Below are 21,093 nucleotides of genomic sequence, written 5' to 3'. Positions count from 1 at the left end.
AGAACGCAATAGGCTGCAAAGGAATATAGACTGGTTAAGTGAGTGAGCAAGAAGTTGTCAAATGAAGTACAATGTGGGGAAGTGTGAAATTATCCACTTTGCTAGGAAGAATGGAAACACAGAAGATATTTTTTAATGGTGAGAAAGTAGTGAGTTTTCAGATTCAGAGGCATTTGGATGTCCTTCTACACGAATCACAGGACGGTAACATTCAGCTACAGCAAGCATTTAGGAACGTAAATGGGATTTTAGCCTTTAGAACAAGAGGGTGGCAGTATGAGAGTAAGGATGCCGTGCTGCAATTATTTAGGGCTTTGTTGAGAACACATCTGGAGAATTATGTACACTTTTTGTTAACCATACCGAAGGAAGGATATAGTTGTCTTGGAGGCGGTGGAATGAATGTTCACTAGATTGATTTCTGGGAAGGGAGGGCTGCCAGATGAGGAGAAATTGAGTAGAATGGGCCTATTTTTACTGGAGTTTAGAAGAATGAGAGATGATCTAATTGAAATGTGTATAATTATTAAAGGGCTTTACAGCGTAGATGCTGAGCGGCTGTTTGCCCTGATTGGGGAGTCAAGAACTAGGGGGCAGAGTCTCAGGATAAGGGGTCGGCCATTTGAGACTGAGATGGGGAGAAATTTCTTCACCCAGAGGGATTTGAATCATTAGAATTCTCTAACCCAGAGGGCTGAGGATGTTCAGTCAATGATTATATTCAAGACTGACATCGATAGATCTTAGGGCACTAAGGGAAGCATGGGATAGGGGGATAGGACGGAAAGTGGCATTGATGTATAAGTTCAGCCATGATCTTACTGAATGTCGGTGCAGGCTGCATGGAGCGTATCGCCTACTCCTGCTCCTCTTTTTTACATGGTTGTGTTCTGTGACTCACAGCACACCAATATTCAACAGGCACGGAGTGATGCGCGACTGAGAGCTAACCCATTTTAAGAAGACAGAGAATGCGAGAATGACAGTAAACCTGTGTCAAGCAGATTCAGAATGTTCCGTGACTGACAGCAAACCGCTTTAAAGCAGACACGGAATGATCAAAGAATGATTCACTTAATGTGACCTGAGACAAAGAAGTCGTTTGCAGCTGTCAATCAAAAAACATTTGGAAGGCACATTCCTCATTTAATGAATCAGAAACAGCCTTCAGCCGTCAAACAACCCTGCCCCGCCCACACCACCCGCACCATTCAGAGAGACAGTGACTGTCAGAGAACTTCCAGCATTCAGTGCTGACCCTGTTAAACTCACCAGCTCCTCACACAGAACTCCGGTGTCATAAACACTGAGCATTTTTACCAAACCCTTTAAAATACAGTCTTTAAATTGAGAAAAACCTCAAAGTTCATAACAATTCTGCTGAATGGCAGAAAAGTTAATAATGTTTTCACCATCACTCGGTAACCCCGTTAGACATTCGTTCCACCCATAGAATAAATTATCTGCTTTAAGAATTGCTCATTTTTTCCCTCTGACTTGAATTATTTGAGTGTCAGGAACTTAATGTCTTCATAAACATTTTATTAAAAAATAAATCAATAAATATCAAGCACAAGCACGTTAACGGTTCATGGCATCGCACTTTCTGCATTGAACACCCAGAGGCTAACGTGCACCATGTATATTAAACCAGCAGGGGTCACAAACTTGCTATTACTTATACAGCAGACAGGCTAACATGCACTGTGCACCTTATACCTGCAGGGGGCGCACATTCGCCGTTACTTATACGGCAGACCTGTTAACATGAACGTTGCGCATTAGACCAGCAGGAAGCGCACACTCTCCGTTACCTATACTGCAGACCTGTTAACATGCACCTTGTGCATTAAACCAGCAGGAAGCGCACACTCTCCATTACCAATACTGCAGACCTGCTAACATGCCCCGTGTACCTTAGATCAGCAGGAGGCGCACTCATGCCGTTACTTATACTTCAGACCTGATAACATGCACAGTGCACCTTAGGCCAACAGGAGGCGCGCTCTTGCCGTTACTTATACTGGAGACCTGCTAACATGAAGCGTGATCCTTAGTCCAGCAGTGGGCGCACACTCGCTGTTACTTATACTGCAGAACGGCTTACGTGCACCGTGTGCATTAGACCAGCAGATGGCGCACACTCACTGTTACTACTCATGCAGTCCTGTTAACATGCACCGTGCACTTTAGACCAGCAGGAGGCGCACTCTTGCCGTTCCTTCTACTGCAGAACTGCTAACATGCACCGTGCACGTTCGACCAGCAGGAGGCGCACGCTGCCATTGCATATACTGCAGACCGGCTAACGTGCACCATGCGCATATGACCAGCAGGGGGTGCACTATTGCCGTTACTTATAATGCAGTCCTGTTAACATGCACCATGCAACCTAGACCTGCAGGTTCGCTCACACTTGCCGGAAAGCTAAATATTGTGGATTCTGGAAATCTGAAATAAAAAGCTGAAAATGTTGGAAATACTCAGCAGGTCAGGCAACATCCGTGGCTAATGATAAAAAGTTAACGTTTCTGGTCGATGACCTTTCATCAAAATGGGATAAAAATGTTAGAGATGTAACAGATTATAAGAACATAAGAAATAACAGCAGGAGTGGATATTGGGCCCTTCACGCGACTCCCTAAGATCATGGTTGATCATCGACATCAATGCCACTTTTCCGCCCGAATTCCATACTCCTAGATTCCCCTAGAGTCCAAAAACCTATCTATCTCAGCCTTGAATATACTCAATGACTCAGCATCCACAGGCATCTGGGGCAGAGAATTCCGAAGATTCAAAACCCTCAGATTGATGAAATTCCTCCTAATCGCAGTCTTTGTGGTCTAGCCCTTATCCTGAGACTAAGTCACCTAGTTATAGACACTCCAGCCAGGGGAAACGTCCACTCAGCATCTAAGCTGTCAATCCCCTTCGGAATCTTGTATGTTTCAATGAGATCTCCTTTCATTCTTCTAAACTCCAGAGAGTATAGGCCCGTTCTACACAGTCTCTCATAATAGGACAGCCCTCTCATCCCAGGAATCAATCTAGTGAACCTTCGTTGCGCTGCCTCAAAGGCAAGTATATCCTTCCTTAGATATGGAGAACCAAACTGTGCACAATTCTCCAGGTGTGGTCTCACCAAGGCCCTGCACAATTGTAGCAAGACATCCTTACTCTTATATTCCAAACCCCTTGCAATAAATGCCAGCATGCCATTTGCCTTCCATATTGCTTGCTATACCTGAATACAAGCTTTCAGTGCTCCTTTCACGAGGAGTCCCAAATCTCTCTGAGCAACAACATTTGAAAGTTCCTCACAATTTAAAAAATATTCTGCTTCTCTAGTCTTCATACCAAAGTGAATAAACTCTCATTTCCCTACATTACTCCATCTGCCACCTTACCTGCCCACTCACATAATCTATCGATATCCCGTTGCAGACTCTTTGTGTTCTCCTCACTGCTTACGGTTCCAACTAGGAGGTTAGCAGTTCTGCAGTACAAGTAAGTGCGAATGACTGCCCCAGGTGGTTTAGTGTACATGGTGCCTGACAGCGGTTCCGCAGTATGATTGACGGTTTGTATTCGGCCCCTGGTAGTATAATGTGCATGGTATATGTCAGCAGTTCCTTAGTGATTAACAGGTACCTTTTTAAATTTAGTATCATGTATTCGCCGCTCTGAATGCGTCTCCTTTACATTGGGGGACCAAATGTTGGTCTCCACAGCAATCTGGTTCACTCTTAATAGCCCTCTGAAATGGACTAACAAGCCACTCAGTTGTAAGAGACTGCTACGAAAACAATAAGGATAAAACCGGACGGACCATCCAACATCGACCTTGTCACACACAGCCCAGTGGACTCTGCAAATTCCTCTTCACCAGCATCTGGGGACTTGTGCCAAAATTGGTAGAGCTGTCCCACAAAATAGTCAAACATCAGCCTGACATAGTGATTCTCACAGAATCATTATTTTCAACTTTCAGCCAATGTCCCAAAATCCTCCATCACCATCACTGGGTATGACCTATCCCACCAGCAGGGCAGACCCACCGGGGTCGGCGGCACAGTGGCGTACTCTTGGGTAGGAGAGGCTTTAGGCGTCTGCAACATTGACTTCGGACCCCATGAGCTCTCAGGGCTTCAGATCACGCATGGGCAAGGAAACCTCCTGCTGAATACCACCTACCACACTTCCTCAGCTGATGAATCAATACTCCTCCATCTTGAACACCAATTGGAAGAAGCACTGTGAGTGGCTACTGCACAGAATAAACACTGGGTGGGGGACTTCAATGTCCATCACCACTACTGACCGAGCTATCCGAGTCCTCAAGGATATAGCTGCCAGTCCGTGCCTGAAACAGGTGGTGTGAGGATCAACAAGAGGGAAAAACATACTTGTCCTTGTCCTCACCAATCTTCCTGTTGTGGATGCATCTCTCCATGACAGTTTTGGTAGCAGTGACCACCGCACATTTATTGTGGAGACGAAGGCCCGTCTTCACACTGAGGACACAATCCATCGTGTTGTCTGACACTAACACTGTGTTAAATGGGATAAATTGTGAACAGGTCTAGCAGCACATAACTGGGTATTCAGGAGGTGCTGTGGGCCATCAGCAGCAGAAGAACTGTATTCCACCACAATCTATAACCTCATGGCCCGGCATATTCCTCACTCTACTATTACCATCAGGCCAGTGGACCAAAGTTGGTTAAATTAGGAGTGTTTTTTTATTCGTATATGGGATGTAGGCATCGCATTTATTTTTGCCCATCACTAATTGCCCTTGAGAAGGTGGCAATGAGTCGCCTTTTGAACCACTCCAGTCCTTGTGGTGAAGGTACTCCCACAGTGCTGTTAAGAAGGGAGTTCCAGGATTTTGACCCAGCGACGATGAAGGATCGGCGACAAACTTCAAAGTCAGAATTGTGTGAATTGGAGGGGAACTTGGAGGTGGTGGGGTTCCCAGGCGCCTGCTGCCTTTGTACTTCTAGGTTGAAGAGGTCACTGGTTTGTGAAATGCTGCCGAAGAAGCCTTGGCGAGTTGCTGCATTGCATCTTGTGGATGGTACAAACTGCAGCCACGGTACGCCAGTGGTGGAGGGACTGAATGTTTAAGGTGGTGGATGGGGTGCCAATCAATTGGGCTGCTTTGTCCTGCATGGAGCCGAGCATCTTGTGTGTTGTTGGCGCAGCACACACCCAGGCAAGTGGAGAGTGTGGAAGAGCATGTCAAGAACAGCACCAGGCCAACCGAAAAATGATGGGCCAATCTGGGGAGCTGCAACACAGGACTACTTGCATGCTAAAAAGCGGAAGCAGCATTCTATAGACAGGGCGAATCAATCGCACAATCAATGGGTCATTCAAAGCTCTGCAGTCCTGGCAAATCCAGCCGTGAATAGTGGTGGACCATTAAACAACTAACGAGATGAGGAGGCTCCATTAATATCCCCATCCTCAATGATGATGAGCCCAGCACGTGAGTGCAAAAGACAAGGCTGAAGCATTTGCAGCCATCTTCAGCCAGAAGTGCCCAGTGGATGATCCATATCGGCCTACTACTGAGGTCCCCTTCAAAACAAATCATTTCCTCAGCCAATCCGATTTACTCCACGTGATATCCAGAAACTGCTGAGCGCGCTGGATACAGCAAAGGCTGCGGGCCCCGAAAACATCTCAGCTTTCATGCTGAAGACGTGTGCTCCAGAACTAGCCGTGCCTCAAGCCAAGCTGTTCGAGTGCAGCTACAAAACTGGCATTTATCCGACAATGTGGAAAAATGACCAGGTGCGGCACTTACTCACCAATAACCTGCTCATGGATGCACAGTTAGGGTTCCACAAAGACCACTCGGCTCCCGACGTCACAACAGCCTCGGTCCAAACATGGACAAAGGAGCTGAATACCAGAGAGGAGGAGAGAGTGACTGCCCTTGACATCAAGGCAGAATTTCATCGAGTGTGGCATCAAGAAGCCCTAGTAAAACTGAAATCAATGGGAATCAGGGGGAAAACGCACCACTGGCTGGAGTCATACCTAGCATAAAGGAATATGGTTGTGGTGGTTGAAGGGTAATCATCACAGCCCCAGGATATCGCTGCAGGAGTACCTCAGGGCAGTGTTATAGAACCATAGAAAGTTACAGCATGGAAGGTGGCCATTTCGGCCCATCGTGTCCATGCCGGCCAACATAGAACCATCCAGCCTACTCCCACGTCCCAGCTCCTGGTCCATAATCTTGCAGGTCACAGCAGCCCAAGTGCACATCCAAGTACTTTTTAAACGTGATTAGCGTTTCTGCCTCTACCACCCTTTCAGGCAGTGAGTTTCAGACCCATACAACCGACTGGGTGAAGAAATTTCAACTCTAATCCGCTCTAACGCTCCCACTGATTACTTTAAATCTGTGCCCCCTGGTTGCTGACCCATCTGCTAAGGGAAATAGGTCCTTTCTTTCCAATTGATCTAGGTCGCTCGTTATTTTATACACCTCAATATGACCTCCCCTCAGCCTCCTCTGTCCCAAGGACAACAAACCCAGTCTTTCCTCATAGTTAAGATACTCTACTCCCGGCAACACCCTTGTAAATCTCCTCTGTACCCTCTCTAGTGCAATCACATTTTTCCTGTAATGTGGTGACGAGAACTGCACTCAGTAATCTAGCTGGTGCCTAACCAGTGCTTTGTTTCGTTGAAGCATAACCCCCTTGCCCTTGTATTCTATGCCACGATTAACAAAGTCAAGCATTCCGTATGCCTTTTTAACCACCTTATCTTCCTGGCCTGCTAACTTCAGGGATCTGTGGACATGCTCTCCAACGTCCATTTGTTTCCCTACACTACTCTGTGTCCTACCATTTAATGTGTACTCCCTTTCCTTGTTAGCCCTCCAAAAATGCATTACCTCACACTTCTGCGGATTGAATTCCATTTGTCACTGTTCTGCCGACCTGACCAATTTATTGATACCTTCCCGAAGTCTACAGCTTCCTTCTTCAGTTTCAACCACACAGCCGATTTTAGGATCATCTGCAAACTTCATAAACATACCCGCTATATTCAAGTCCAGATCATTCATATATACCACAAAAAGCAAGTGACCTAATACTCAGCCCTGCGGAACCCCATGTCCTAGGCCCAACCATCTTCAGCTGCTTCATCAATGAAGTTCCCTCCAACATAAGATCAGAAATAGAGAATTTCGCTGATTACTGCACAGTATTCAGTGCCATTCACAACAACTCAGATAAGGGAGCAGTCCATTCCCGCAAGTAACAAGACCTGGACAGCATTCAGGCTTGGGCTGATAAGTGGCAGGTAATATTCGCGCCATAGAAGTACCAAGCAATGACTATCTCCAACAAACGAGAGTGTAACCACTTGACAGTCAACGGTATTACCATCGCCGAATGCCCCACCATCAACACCCTGGAAGTCATCATTGGCCAGAAACTTAACTGGACTAGCAACATAAATAACGTGGCAGTAAGAGCAGGAGAGACGCTAGGTATTCTATGGCGAGTATCTCCCCTCCTGACTCCCCAAAGACTTTCCACCATCTACAAGGCACAAGTAAGGAGTGCGATGGAATACTCGTCACTTGCCTGGATGAGTGCAGCTCCGACAACTCTCAAGAAGCTCGACACCATTCACGACAAAGCAATCCTCTTGATCGGCACGCCAGCCAAACCCTTAAACATTCATTCCCTCCACCACCGGCGCACTGTGGTTGAAGTGTGTACCATCTACAAGGTGTACTGCAACAACTCGCCAAGGCTTCTTCGGCAGCACCTCCCAAACCCGCAACCTCTTCCACCTAGAAGGACAAGGGCAGCAAGCGCATGGGAACACGACCACCTCCAAGTTGCCCTCCAAGTCACACACCATTCTGACTTAGAAGTATATCGCCGATCCTTCATCATCTCTGGGTCAAAATCCTGGAATTCCCTACCTAACAGCACTGTGGGAGCACCTTCACCACATGGACTGCAGCGGTTCAAGAAGGCGGCTCACCACCACTTTATCCAGGGCAATTAGAGATGGGCAATAAATGCTAGCCCTGCCAGAGACACCCACATCCCATTAACGATTAAAAATAACTCACTCTGCCAACTTCTTGCCAATCACATAACATGTCTATATAAATTTGTAGTCTCTTTAGGTTCTCCTCACAAATTATTTTCCCACCGAGCTTTGCATCATCAACAATCCTGGAAATATTACACACGGCTCCTCATCTAATTCATTGATATAGATTGTGAATAGCTGAGGGTCAAGAACTGCCCATTCAGCACTCCACTAGTTACTCCATCATCTGACATTGCAAAAACCATCCGTTTTTTCCAGCTCTCTGCTTTCTGTCAGTTAGCCAATCCCCAGTACATACTAATATATTACACCCAATACAATGAGCACTAATCCTGTGTAACAACCCCTTGTTTAGCACCTTATCGAATGACTTCCGAAAATCCAAATATACTACATCCACTGGTCCCCCCTTATCTACCCTGCTAGTTGCACCCTCAAAAAACTGTAACAGGTGTGTCAAACACGATTTCCCTTTCATAAAAGCGTGTTGACTCTGCCTAGTCATATTCTGATTTTCCAACTGCCTTGCTACTGCGTCCTTAATAACAGATCCTAGCATTGTTCCAACGCCTGATATCAGGATAACTGGCCTCTATTTCGCTGCTTTCTCTTTCCATCCTTTCTTGAAAAGCGGCGTAACATTTCCTGCCTTCCAAGGCAGGGGGACCGTTCTAGAATCTGCGGATTTCTAGAAGATCCAAACCATCCTCTGCTAACCGTTGCTTTATGTCAGCTGTGGCTCAGTTGGTAGCACCCTCGCATCTAAGTCAGAAAGCTGTGAATTCATAGTCGCACTCCAGAGACTTAAGGACAATAATCTAGGCTGACCCTCCAGTGCAATACTGAGGGAGTGCTGCACTGTCGGAAGTGCCGTCTTTCAAATGAGTTGTCAAACAGTTGGCCCGCCTCTTTCTCTCAGTAGGATGTAAAAGTTCCCATCCAACTATTTCGAAGAAGGGGAATTATCCCCAGTGTCCTCACCAATCATCACTACAACAGATGATCTAGTTATTATCACGTGGCAGTTTGTGGAAGCTTGCTGTGCGAAAATTAGCTGCTGCCTTTCCTACACTACAAGTGACTACACTTCAAAAAGTACTTCATAGGCTGTAAAGTTCTACTGCACTATATCTGCAGCCACTCCATTTAAAACCAAAGGAAATAGGCCATCAGGTCAGGGGATTTGTCTGCTTTTAGTCCCATTAATTTCTCCATTACTTTTTCGTTAATAATATTAATTCCTTTAAGTTCCTCATGATCTTTAGTCCTTTTTGTTACCCACAATTTCTGGTGTTTCATTTGAGCCTTCTCTGTTTAGAGAGATGCAAAATAGTTGTTTAACTTCCATGCAATTTTCTTGTCCCCCATTATAAATTCTGCTCTCTCGGCCTCTGAGGGACCCACATTTACTTGCGCTAATCGTTTCATTTTTACATTCTTTAAAAGCTTACAATTTGTTTTTATATTTCTTTCTAGTTGATTCTCATATTCTACTTTCTCCCCCTTTTTCAATTTCTTGACTATCCTTAGCTGAATTTTAAAAGCCTCCTAATCCATAGGATTACTACTCTTTTTGTCAACATTTTAAGACTCTGCTTTTAATCTAATACTATCCTTAACATCTCTAGTTAGCCATGGTTGGAAAACTTTTCCAGTGTTGTGTTTTTATTCCTCTAGGGATTTTACAATCGTTGAGAATTATGAATTATTCATTTAAATGTTTGATATTGCTTTCTTACCATCATATCTTTTAATCCCATTTAACAATCTACGTTGGACAAGTCGCCCCCCAAATCCCTGTAATTGTATTTGTTTAAATTATGACCCTAGCTTCTGACTTAACCACATCATTCAGAAACTTAATATGACATTTCATCATATTATGGTCACTCTTACCCACATGACCCTTTACTGTAAAATTACTAATTAACTCTATTTCATTACACAATACTAAATCTAAAATAGCATGTTCCCCAGTTGGCTTGAAATATTGTTCTAGACAACTGTCTCGAAGCATTCCATGAACTCATCCTCCAAAGCATTCTGCCAATTTTGTTTGCAGACTTTATGCAGATTATAGACCCCTTGTTTATTGCATTACCCTTGATATATGCTACACTAATTTGCTGATTTATACACTGTGCAACAAAATGATTACAATTAGCGTTCCTATAAACTATTGTTGTCTGCCCTTTCTTATGTCTTACCCCCACCCATACTGGATCTACATTCTGATTTACTGGTCTAAGTTCTTTTCTCACAACTGCCTTTATCTCATCCTTTTTAATTAGGGCTACCCGCCTCATTTTCCATTATGCCTATTGATATACCTATCGATTCATCCAATGAAAAGCGACGAGTTAAGAAAGTAACTATAGGTTTTTATTGGCTAAATAACAGAGCCCACCCTCGTGGGTGATTGGATCCAACAAGGAGGAATACCAGCCAGTCGACCACCTTTATACCTGGGCAAGTAGGTGGAGCCATGGGCGGAGTCAGCAGTCGTCAGCCCAGGTATAACAGCGTGACAAGAGGCGACCTCGTGTAGTGATACAACAGTGTAAACAGTGATAACCATAATGTAACGATATAACAGTGATAACCATAGTGTAACGATAGTGAACGATAAAAGTGGTTTACCACATTCACCCCTTGTTTAGATTTGAGTCCGGAGGGGTGAAGTGTACTACCAGTTCGGGTATGTCAGTCTGTCCGGAGGCCTCGTAAGCCTTTCTGATCGGCGCAGCAGCGGCGGCGGTGTTACAGTCTCCGGTGTTAATGCTGATGTCTGCGTGGTTGACGAAGGCTCGTGGGGTTCCGGCATGCCGTCTACCTGGGCTGGATTTGGGGGAGTGGTGGGGGGTAACGGTGGTGTCTCAGGGGTGACCGAGGGTGCAAGGTCTCGTAAGGAGACTGTGTCCTCCCGCCCGTCTGGGTATGCCACGTAGGCGTACTGGGGGTTGGCGTGCAGGAGGACCACCCTCTTGACCAGGGGGTCCATTTTATGGGCCCTCACATGCTTTCGCAGTAAGATGTGCCCCGGAGAAGTCAGCCAAGTTGGCAGCGTGGTTCCCGTAGTCGATTTCCTGGGGAAAACAAACATTCGTTCATGGGGGGTGTCGTTAATGGCAGTGCAAAGCAGTGACCGGATGGAATGCAGTGCTGCCGGGAGGACTTCCTGCCAGCGAGAGGTTGGGAGGCCCTTAGACTTTAAGGCTAAGAGAACGGCCTTCCAGACAGTCGCATTCTCTCTTTCCACCTGGCCGTTCCCTCGGGGGTTGTAGCTGGTGGTCCTGCTTGCAGCGACACCTCTCGCTAATAGGAACTGGCGAAGTTCCTCGCTCATGAAGGAGGAGCCCCGGTCGCTATGTATATAGTTTGGGAACCCGAACAAGGCGAAGAGGTCGTTCAGGCATTTGATGACCGTGGTGCTGGGCATGTCTGGGCAGGGGAAGGCAAAGGGGAAACGGGAGTAAATATCAATGATGTTGAGGAAGCACACATTACGGTCAGAGGACGGGAGGGTCCCCTTAAATCGATGCTCAATCGCTCGAAGGGGCGGGTGGCCTTGATCAGGCTTGCTCTGTCCGGCCTAAAGAAATGCGGTTTGCATTCGGCACAGGTTTGGCAGTTCCTGGTCATGGTCCTGACCTCCTCGATGGAGTATGGCAGGTTGCGGGCCTTAATGAAGTGGTAAAGTCTGGTGACCCCGGGGTGGCAGAGGTCGTTGTGGAGGGTCTGCAGTCTATCAGTTTGCACGTTGGCGCATGTACTTCATGATAGAGCATCTGGGGGTTCGTTCAGTTTACCAGGCCGGTACAAGATATCATAATCATAGGTGGAGAGCGTGATTCTCCACCTCAAGATCTTGTCATTCTTGATTTTGCCCCTCAGCTTGTTATTAAACATAAAAGCGACCGAACGCTGGTCGGTGAGGAGGGTAAATCGTTTGCCTGCCAGGTAATGCCTCCAGCATCGTACAGCCTCCACGATCGCCTGGGCCACCTTCTCGACCGAAGAGTGTCGGATCTCAGAGCCCTGGAGGGTCCTTGAGAAGAAGGCCACCGGTCTCCCCTCCTGGTTGAGGGTTGCGGCTAGGGCGAAGTCGGATGAATCGCTCTCCACTTCGAAAGGGATAGACTCATCCACCGAGTGCATTGTGGCCTTAGCAATGTCTCCCTTTATGAGGGAGAAGGCTGCGCATGCTTCTGCCGTCAGGGGGAAGGAGGTAGACTTCATGAGGGGTCTGGCTTTGTCCGCATAATTGGGCACCCATTGGGCATCGTAGGCGAAGAGCCCCAGGGTTCTCTTCAGCGCCTTTGGACAGTGGGGGAGGGGATGCTCCATGAGGGGGTGCATTCTTTCGGGGTCGGGGCCGATGACTCCGTTCTCTACTACGCAGCCGAGGATGGCAAGGCGCGAGGTGTTAAACACACATTTCTCCTTATTGTAGGTGAGGTTCAGCCGTTGGGCCGTACGGAGGAATCTTTCCAGATTAACATCGTGGTCCTGCCGGTCGCGGCCACAGATGGTGACGTTATCTAGATAGGGGAACGTGGCGTGCAGCCCGTTCTGGTCAACCATCCGGTCCATCTCCCTTTGGAAGACCGAAACCCCGTTGGTGACGCCGAAGGGAACCATAAGGAAGTGGTAGAGGCGGCCGTTCGCCTCGAAGGCTGTATACTGGCGGTCCTCAGGGCGGATAGGGAGTTGGTGATAGGCCGACTTAAGGTCGATGGTGGAGAATACCTGGTACTGCGCAACCTGATTGACCATATCAGATATGCGGGGAAGGGGGTATGCGTCCAGCTGGGTGTATCGGTTTATGGTTTGGCTGTAGTCGATGACTAGGTGGTTTTTATCGCCGGTCTTAACGACTACGACCTGGGCACGCCAGGGGCTGTTGCTCCTCTCGAAGATGCCCTCCTTCAGGAGACGCTGCACCTCACAGCTAATAAAAGCTCTGTCCCCGGCGCTGTACCAACTGCTCTTGGTGGCGACGGGTTTACAGTCGCGGGTGAGGTTAGCGAACAGGGAGGGGGGCGGGACCTTGAGGGTGGATAGGCCGCAGCTGGTATGCGGTGGGCGGTTTAAAGGCTGCTGGTTGTCGACTGTGAGTGGGGGGAGGGGTCCAACGTATGCCAAAGTGACACTTTGCAGGTGGGTTTGGAAGTCCAGCCCTAGCAGGACGGCAGCACAGAGCTGGGGCAGGACGAGGATTTTAAAATTTTTATACTCCGTGACCCTAACTGACAGGGTCACAATACAGTAGCCGCTGATGTCTGTAGAATGGGACCTCGATGCCATCGAGATCCGGTTGCGCGTTGGCCGGACAGTGAGGGAGTAGTGGCTCACCGTGTCTGGATGTATGAAACTCTCCGTGCTTCCGCTGTCGAACAGGCAGGTCGTGGCGTGGCCGTTTACTTTGATGTCCATCATGGACTTGGACAGGTGATGCGGGCGAGCTTGGTCCAGTGTGACGGAAGCTAGTGTATGGCTGAGTGAGCTGCTGTAGTCTGCGGGTGAGGCGGTGGTCGGGTCTGGTGACAAGGTGGCGGTCGACTGTGGTGGACAAAATGGCGGCACCCACGAGGTTAAATAAGATGGCTGCCCCCACAACTCACATGAGGCATTGCTGGTGTCAGTTGCCTTGATCAAAGATGGCCGCCCCCACGACTCACACGAGGGGATACTGGCATCTGTGGCCTGGATGAAAGATGGCCGCCCCCACAATTCGCATGAGGCACTGCTGGCGTCTGTGGCTCTCCCCCTGCAGGCCTTATCGAAGTGCCCTTTCTTCTGGCAATGGGAGCAAGTCGCGTTTCTCGCAGGGCAGCGCGTCCTCGGGTGTTTCGCCTGGCCACAGAAGAAGCAGCAGGCACCCGATCGCGGGGGTCCGATGTTGCAGCCGGTACCAGGGGTGGTGGTCCCGATCGGTTCTGGGGTGCCGACGCTGAGGTAGGTCCCGGAGGCGGCGTTGCGAGGGGTATTGCGGCCGGGGTCGTGCCGGAGTCCCAGGGTCGCGCAGTACAGTACCTGGAATACGCCTCGAGGTCCTGATGGGCCACTTCCAGGGAGCGGGCGAGGGCTGCAGCTGTGTTCAGGTCGAGGTCCTTTGATTCGAGCAGTCTTTGCCGTGAGTAGTCGGACCGAAGGCCTTTCACGAAGGCATCGCGGATATTCTCTTCAGTATTTTCAGCAGCCGTTACCGCTTTAAAGTCACAGTCCCTGCCGAGTGGTTGTAGCGCCCGTAAAGGTTCATCTACAGGCTCTCGTGGCTGTTGCGGGCGGGATCTTAGAAGGTGTCTGGCATACATAGAATTTACCGGACTCCGGTACTGCTTTTTCAGCAGGTTGATGGTGGGCTCGTATGTAGTAAGGTCCTGTATGAGTGCGAATACTTTAGGGCTCACTTGGGCGGTCAGCACTCTTAGTTTGGATCTCTGAGGCACGCCGGATTCTCCCAGGTAGGATTCAAAACAGCTCAGCCAGTGTTTGAAGTCGAGGGCTGAGTTTGCTGCCTGTGGGTTTTGATCCAGGTACGGCGGTCGGAGGGCTCGCAGCCAGGCCGGCTGCTGTGGCTGTTGTAGCTGGGCGTCTGACTGGTCTGACGGTTCATTAGACATTTTTAAAATTTAGCCAATAAAATTGATATACCTATCGATTCATCCAATGAAAAGCGACGAATTAAGAAAGTAACTATAGGTTTTTATTGGCAAAATAACAGAGCCCACCCTCGTGGGTGATCGGATCCAACAAGGAGGAATACCAGCCAGTCGACCACCTTTATACCTGGGCAAGTAGGTGGAGCCATGGGCGGAGTCAGCAGTGGTCAGCCCAGGTATAACAGCGTGACAAGAGGCGACCTCGTGTAGTGATACAACAGTGTAAACAGTGATAACCATAGTGTAACGATATAACAGTGATAGCCGCAGTGTAACGATAGTGAACGATAAAAGTGGTTTACCACACCTATCGTTTCTAATCTTCAAGCACCCGGGAATATTTTGTTCCCAAATTTGGTCACCCTGAAACCACGTCTCAGTATTGGCTACTGGATCAAACGTATTTATCGCTATTTGTATCATTAATGTATCTCTCTTGTTATGAAAGTATTGTGCATTCAGATAGAGCGCCTTTAACATTAACTGCTCTACAACCTGACTAATCTCTTGGGATTATACATTTTCCCTTACCTGAACCCTTATTAGGGATGGTTTTCCTTGGAGCAGCGAAGGTTAAGAGGTGTTCAGAATCATGAAGGTTTTGATAGAGTAAATGAGGAGTGCTTGTTTCCAGTGACAGAAGGTTTGGTAAATAGAAGGCACTGATTTAAAATGATTGGTAAAAGAACCAGAGGCGACATGCAGAATTAAGTTTTTTCAGCAGCGAGCTGTTATGATGTGGAATGCACGGAGGAAGCCGATTCAATCGTAACATTCATAACAGAATTGGACAAAGACTTTAAGGGAAGATATACATGGCTATGGGGAAAGAGCAGGGGAGTAGTGCTAACTGGATGGATCCAGCAAAGATCCGTCACAGGCACTTTCTCCCGCTCCCTCGCTCCCTCACTCTCTCTCTCTCTCTCTCTCTCTCTCTCTCTCTCCCTCTGAATCAAACAAGGCTAAATGTATTTAATATTCAAGCTTCCACGGCTCTCTGGGGCAGAGAATTCCAAAGATTTACGACCCTCTGAGAGAAGAAACTCCTCCTCATCTCAGTTCTAAAAGGGCGAGCATTTATTCTGAGCCTATGCCGCCGAGTTCTAGATTTCCTCACTAGGGGAAACATCCTCTCTGCATCTACCTTGTCCAGCGTCATCAGTACCTTATATATTTCAATAAGCTCACATTTCATTCTACTAAATTCCAATGAGTATCAGCCCAACATGCTCAACCTTTCTTCATAAGTCAACCCCTCATCTCAGGAATCAACCGAGTGAATCGTCTCGGGACTGCCTCCAATGCAGATATATCAGTCCTTAAATAAGGAGACCAAAACTGTACGCAGTACTCAAGTTGTGGCCTCACAAATACCCTATACAATTGTAGCAGGACTGCCCTGCTTTTTGTCTCCAACACCTTTGCAATAAAGATCAACATTCAATTTGCCTTTTTGATTACTTACTGTACCTGCATGCTAAAATGTTGTGATTCATGCACAAGGACCCCCAGGTCCCTCTGAACTGTAGCATTTTGTAATCTGTCTCCATTTAAATAATAATTTGTTTTTTTATTTTTCCTGCCAAAGTGGGTAACCTCGCACTTTCCCTTATTATACTCCATCTTCCAAATGTTTGTTTACTCAGTTAGCCTGTCTATATCCCTTTGCAGATTATTTAAGTCCTCTGCACAACTTGCTTTCCCACCCATCCGTAAACTTGGCTACATTACACTCGGTCCCTTCATCCAATTCATTAATGTAGATTGTAAATAGTTGAGGCCCCAGCACCGATTCCTGTGGAACCCCACTAGTTACCACTAAGGACCCATTTATCCCGACTCTCTGCTTTCTGTTAGATAGCCAATTCGCTATCCATGCTAATATATTACGCCCAACTCCATGAGCTCTTATCTTATGCAGTAAGCTTTTATGTGGCACATTATCGAATGCCTTCTGGAAATCCTAATACACCACATCCACTGGCTTACCTTTGTCAACCCTTCTCATCACATCCTCAAAGAACTCCAGCAAAGCTGTTAAACATGATTTCCCGCTCAAAAAACCATGCTGACTCTGCTTGGCTGCGTTTTGATTTTCCAAATACCCTGCTACTGCTTCCTTAATGAAGGATTCCAGCATTTTGCAAACGACAGCTGTTAGGTTGACTGGTCTATAATTTCCAGCTTTCTGCCCCATTCGGGCCATTTATATTTTTTGGTGGGGAGGGTAGTTTCTTATTGTTATTATTTTGAGCTGCTTATAAAGTTTGGAAGGAAACTCACACGGCACCTGCAATATTTTGTTGCAAACCTGCAAAAGCTCAGTTCTGCTGAGAGCTCATGGACCTGATAGGTTAACCCTGTGTTTCTCTGTCCACAGATGTTCCCGAACCTGCGGAGTGTTGCCAGCATTTAATGAACAACTCCACATCCAGCATCTGCTGCATTTTGCTTTTTATTTTACTGTAATCTCACCGCTTGTTTTAAGAAATTGAAATGTTATGGTTAGGATCTGGAATGCACTGCCTGAAAGGGTGTTGGAGTCTGAAACAATAGTGGCTTTCAAAAGGGAATTGTCAACTACCTGAAGGGAATATAATTGCAGGGCTACAGGGAAAGGGTGGGGGAGTGGGACTAGCTGTAGTGCTCTTGCAGGGAGCCAGCACGGGCTCGACGGGCCAAATGGCCTCCTTCTGAACACCTCTAGCCTCTTCGTAGGGAGCAAGTGGAAGCCAAGTGCAAGCAGCAGAAGGAGCGGACATCAACCTAAGCAGCCCTACCACCCACCAGTTCAATCACCGTCTGCCCCACCTGTGACAGAGACTGCAGGTCCCGCATTGGACTCATCAGTCACCTGAGAACTCATTTTTAACGTGGAATCAAGTCATCCTCGGTTCCGAGGCACTGCCTAAGAAGAAGAACCAGTCTATGCTTCTATGAAAGACTCCATATAAATAGAGTCATCTGAGAATAACTGACTGAGCTGACAAATAAACAACAATGAACCATAAGTTAAACTTAACAAGTTGGTTCAGTTGGTTCGAGCGCAATGCTAATAACGCCTAGGTCATGGGTTTGATTCCTGTAGGAGACGTTTGATTTTGGTGAGGAGGGTAGGTTCTTAATTTTGTTATTTGTTAAAAAGTTTGGATTGTAATTCACGGGGGACCTGCAATACTTGGAAACAAAGCTGGAGATCCTGAGTTCTGATTTGTGGAATGCTTCCAGCATTAAATGTACAATTCCACATCCATCGGTACTTCTCGTATTACAATCAATGAATGGTTCACAGCCGCTGATTGGTTTGGACTGCAAAGAATTGAACTGAAATAAATACAATCCCGGTGTTTAATCACTTATTATTACCATACTGCACAGAAACAAGCCATTCAGTCCATGCCTGAGTGTATGCTCCACTCGAGCCTCCTCCCATCTTTCCTCATCTAAATCTATCAGCATAACCCTCAATTCCCTTCTCCCTCATGTGCTTGTCTAGCCTCCCTTTAAATGCAGCTAAACTATTCGCTTCAACCACTCCCTGTGGTAGTGAGCTCCACATTCTCACCACTCTTTGGGTAAAGAAGTTTCTACTGAATTCCCGATTGTATTTCTTGGTGACTATCTTATATTGATGTCCTCTAGTTATGCTCTTCCCCACAACTGGAAATATTCGCTCTGTATACAGTCTGTCAAAACCTTTCATAATTTTAATGATCTCTCTTAGGTGGCTCCTCCGCCTTCTTTTTTCAAGAGAACAGAGATCTAGCCTATTCATCCTTTCCTGATACGTATACCCTCGCATTTCTGGTATCATCCTTGTAAATCTTCTCTGTACCCTTGGTCAAACCAATGTTCGATACAGGTTTAGCATAACATCCCTACTTTGAAATTCATTCCCTCTAGAAATTAACACTAGTGCTTCAATTTATTTTTTAGGGCCTTGTGATTTAGTGATTTGTGTATTTTTACTCCGAGGTCCGTTTATTCCTTTATTCCACCTAGACTCGCGCCCTCCAAGTGATAAGTGACCTCCCTATTCTTCTTACCATAATGTAATACATCACATTTATCTGTGTTGAACTTCATTTTCCAATTATATGCCCATTCTGCAAGTTTATTAATGTCCTCCTGTAATTTGTTGCAATCCTCCTCAGTGTTGACTACCCCCCCAATTTGGTGTCATCTGCAAATTTATAAATTGTGTTTTTGATTCCTAAATCTGAATCGTTAATGTAAATTGCAAACAGCAGAGGTTCCAGCACTGTTTCTTTTGGAACATAACTACCCACTTTTTGCCACTGTGAATAAGCTACACTTTACTACAACACTCTGCCTTCTGTCCTGAAGCCAGCCAGCCATTCATTCTGCTACTTGTCCCCTGACTCTGCATTATCTGACCTTGTTCATCAGTCTAATATGGGTAACATTATCCAAGGCCTTTTGAATATCCAGACACATTACATCTACTGCACTATCATTCTCTGTTGGTTATGGATTGCAAAGAATGGGATTGAAATGAAAGCGGTCATCTCTAGTTCCCTGTTCCCTGCTCCCCTCACTCAGTCCAACTTACCTCCCTATGAACTTGCAGCACTCCGTTCTCTCCGATCCAACCCTAACATTGTCATTAAACCTACTGACAAGGGTGATGCTGTTGTTGTTTGGCGAACCGACCTCTACCATGTAGAGGCTGAATGGCAACTTTCTGACACCGCCTCCTACCTGCCCCGCTGGACAATGCCCCCACTACAGAACATCAAGCAATCTTTTCCAAGACTGTCACTGACCTCATCTCCTCTGGAGATCTTCTCGCCATGGCCGCCAACCTCAACCCCACACAGCCCACTGCTGCCTCCTTCCCAAGATCCACAAACAGGACTGCCCTGGTAAACCAATCTTTGCAGCCGATTCTTGCCCCACAAAATTGATTTCTTCCTATCTCGACTCTATTTTTTCTCGGCTTGTCCAGTCCGTTTCCACCTACATTCGTGACTCTTCCGACACCCTCTGCCACTTCAATAGTTTCCAGTATCCCGGCCTGAATCATCTTCTTTTCATTATGAAAGTCCAATCCTTCTACATATCCACCCCCACCAGGACGGCCTTAAGCCGCTCCACTTCTTCCTTGAACAGAGGCCCAGCCAATCCCCATCCACCACCGCCCTCCTCCACTTAGCTGAACTTGTTCTCACATTGAACAACTTCTCCTTTGACTCCACTCAATTCCTCCAAATTAAAGGTGTTGCTATGGGCACCCACATGGGCCCTATCTATGCCTGCCTTTTCATGTGATATGTGGAACATTCTTTGTACTGGTCCTACTCAGTTCCCCTCCCTCACCTCTTCTTCCAGTACATTGATTACTGTATTGGTGCCGTTTCTTGCTCTCGCCCTGAACAAGATAATTTCTTTCACTATTGTTCCAATTTCCACCCGTCCCTCACCTTCAGATATTCCATCTCTGACTCTTCCCTTCTCTTCCTCGAATTCTCTGTCTCCATTTCTGTGAAAAGGCTATCGACCAATATCGACACTTCTGCTTCTTAGGCAGTCCCTCGGGACTGAGGATTATTTGATTCTACATTAAAAATGAGTTCTCAGGAGTTTGAGTCTAATGCGGGACCTACAGTCTCTGTCACAGCTGGGGCAGACGGTGTTTGAAGGGGCTGGTGGGTGTGGTGTTTGGGTTGATGTGCGCTCCTTGCGCAGCTTGCACATGTCTTCCACTTGCTTCTGCCAAAGTGACTCAAGCTGTTAGCCATGATAATAAATTGGCCCTTAGTGTAAGGGGGGATTAAATACGTGGGGTTACGGGGATAGGGCTTGGGTGGGATGGCTGTCGGTGTAGGGACCGGGTGCGAGGGTTTGGATGATCAGCCATGACCTCATTGAATGGCGGAGCAGGCTCGAAGGGCCGAATGGCCTACTCCTGCTGCTATCTTCTATGTTTCTATGTTTCTATGTTTCTATGTTCGGTGCATTCCCGGATGTTTCTCCTCCACTTTGTGTGATTTTGGGCCAGGGATTCCGAGGTGTCGGTGGGGATGTGACACTTTTTCAAGGAGGCTTTGAGAGTGTCCTTGAAGTTTTCCTCTGCCCACTGTCGAAGTCTCGACTCCCGAGTAAGACTCTTAAACACAAAGTATCGTTAAAGACAGGCTTTATTTGCTTGCAAGGGAAGAGTTGTGTAGACAAGGGCTACATCAGACCTCTTCAAAGTAATACAGAAATTGTAACATGTTTATACAGTAAAAAGCAAAACAGGCTTTCTATGCCACATGATATAGTATTGAATCATAACTGATTACAAAGGCACAGACCT

This window comes from Somniosus microcephalus, unplaced genomic scaffold (assembly GCF_052327205.1).
Source record: "Somniosus microcephalus isolate GS21.2 unplaced genomic scaffold, FLI_Smic_1.0 unresolved_chr8, whole genome shotgun sequence".
Classification (NCBI taxonomy): domain Eukaryota; kingdom Metazoa; phylum Chordata; class Chondrichthyes; order Squaliformes; family Somniosidae; genus Somniosus; species Somniosus microcephalus.
The sequence above is the reverse complement of the archived record's forward strand: the minus strand, read 5'-3'. Positions refer to the sequence as shown.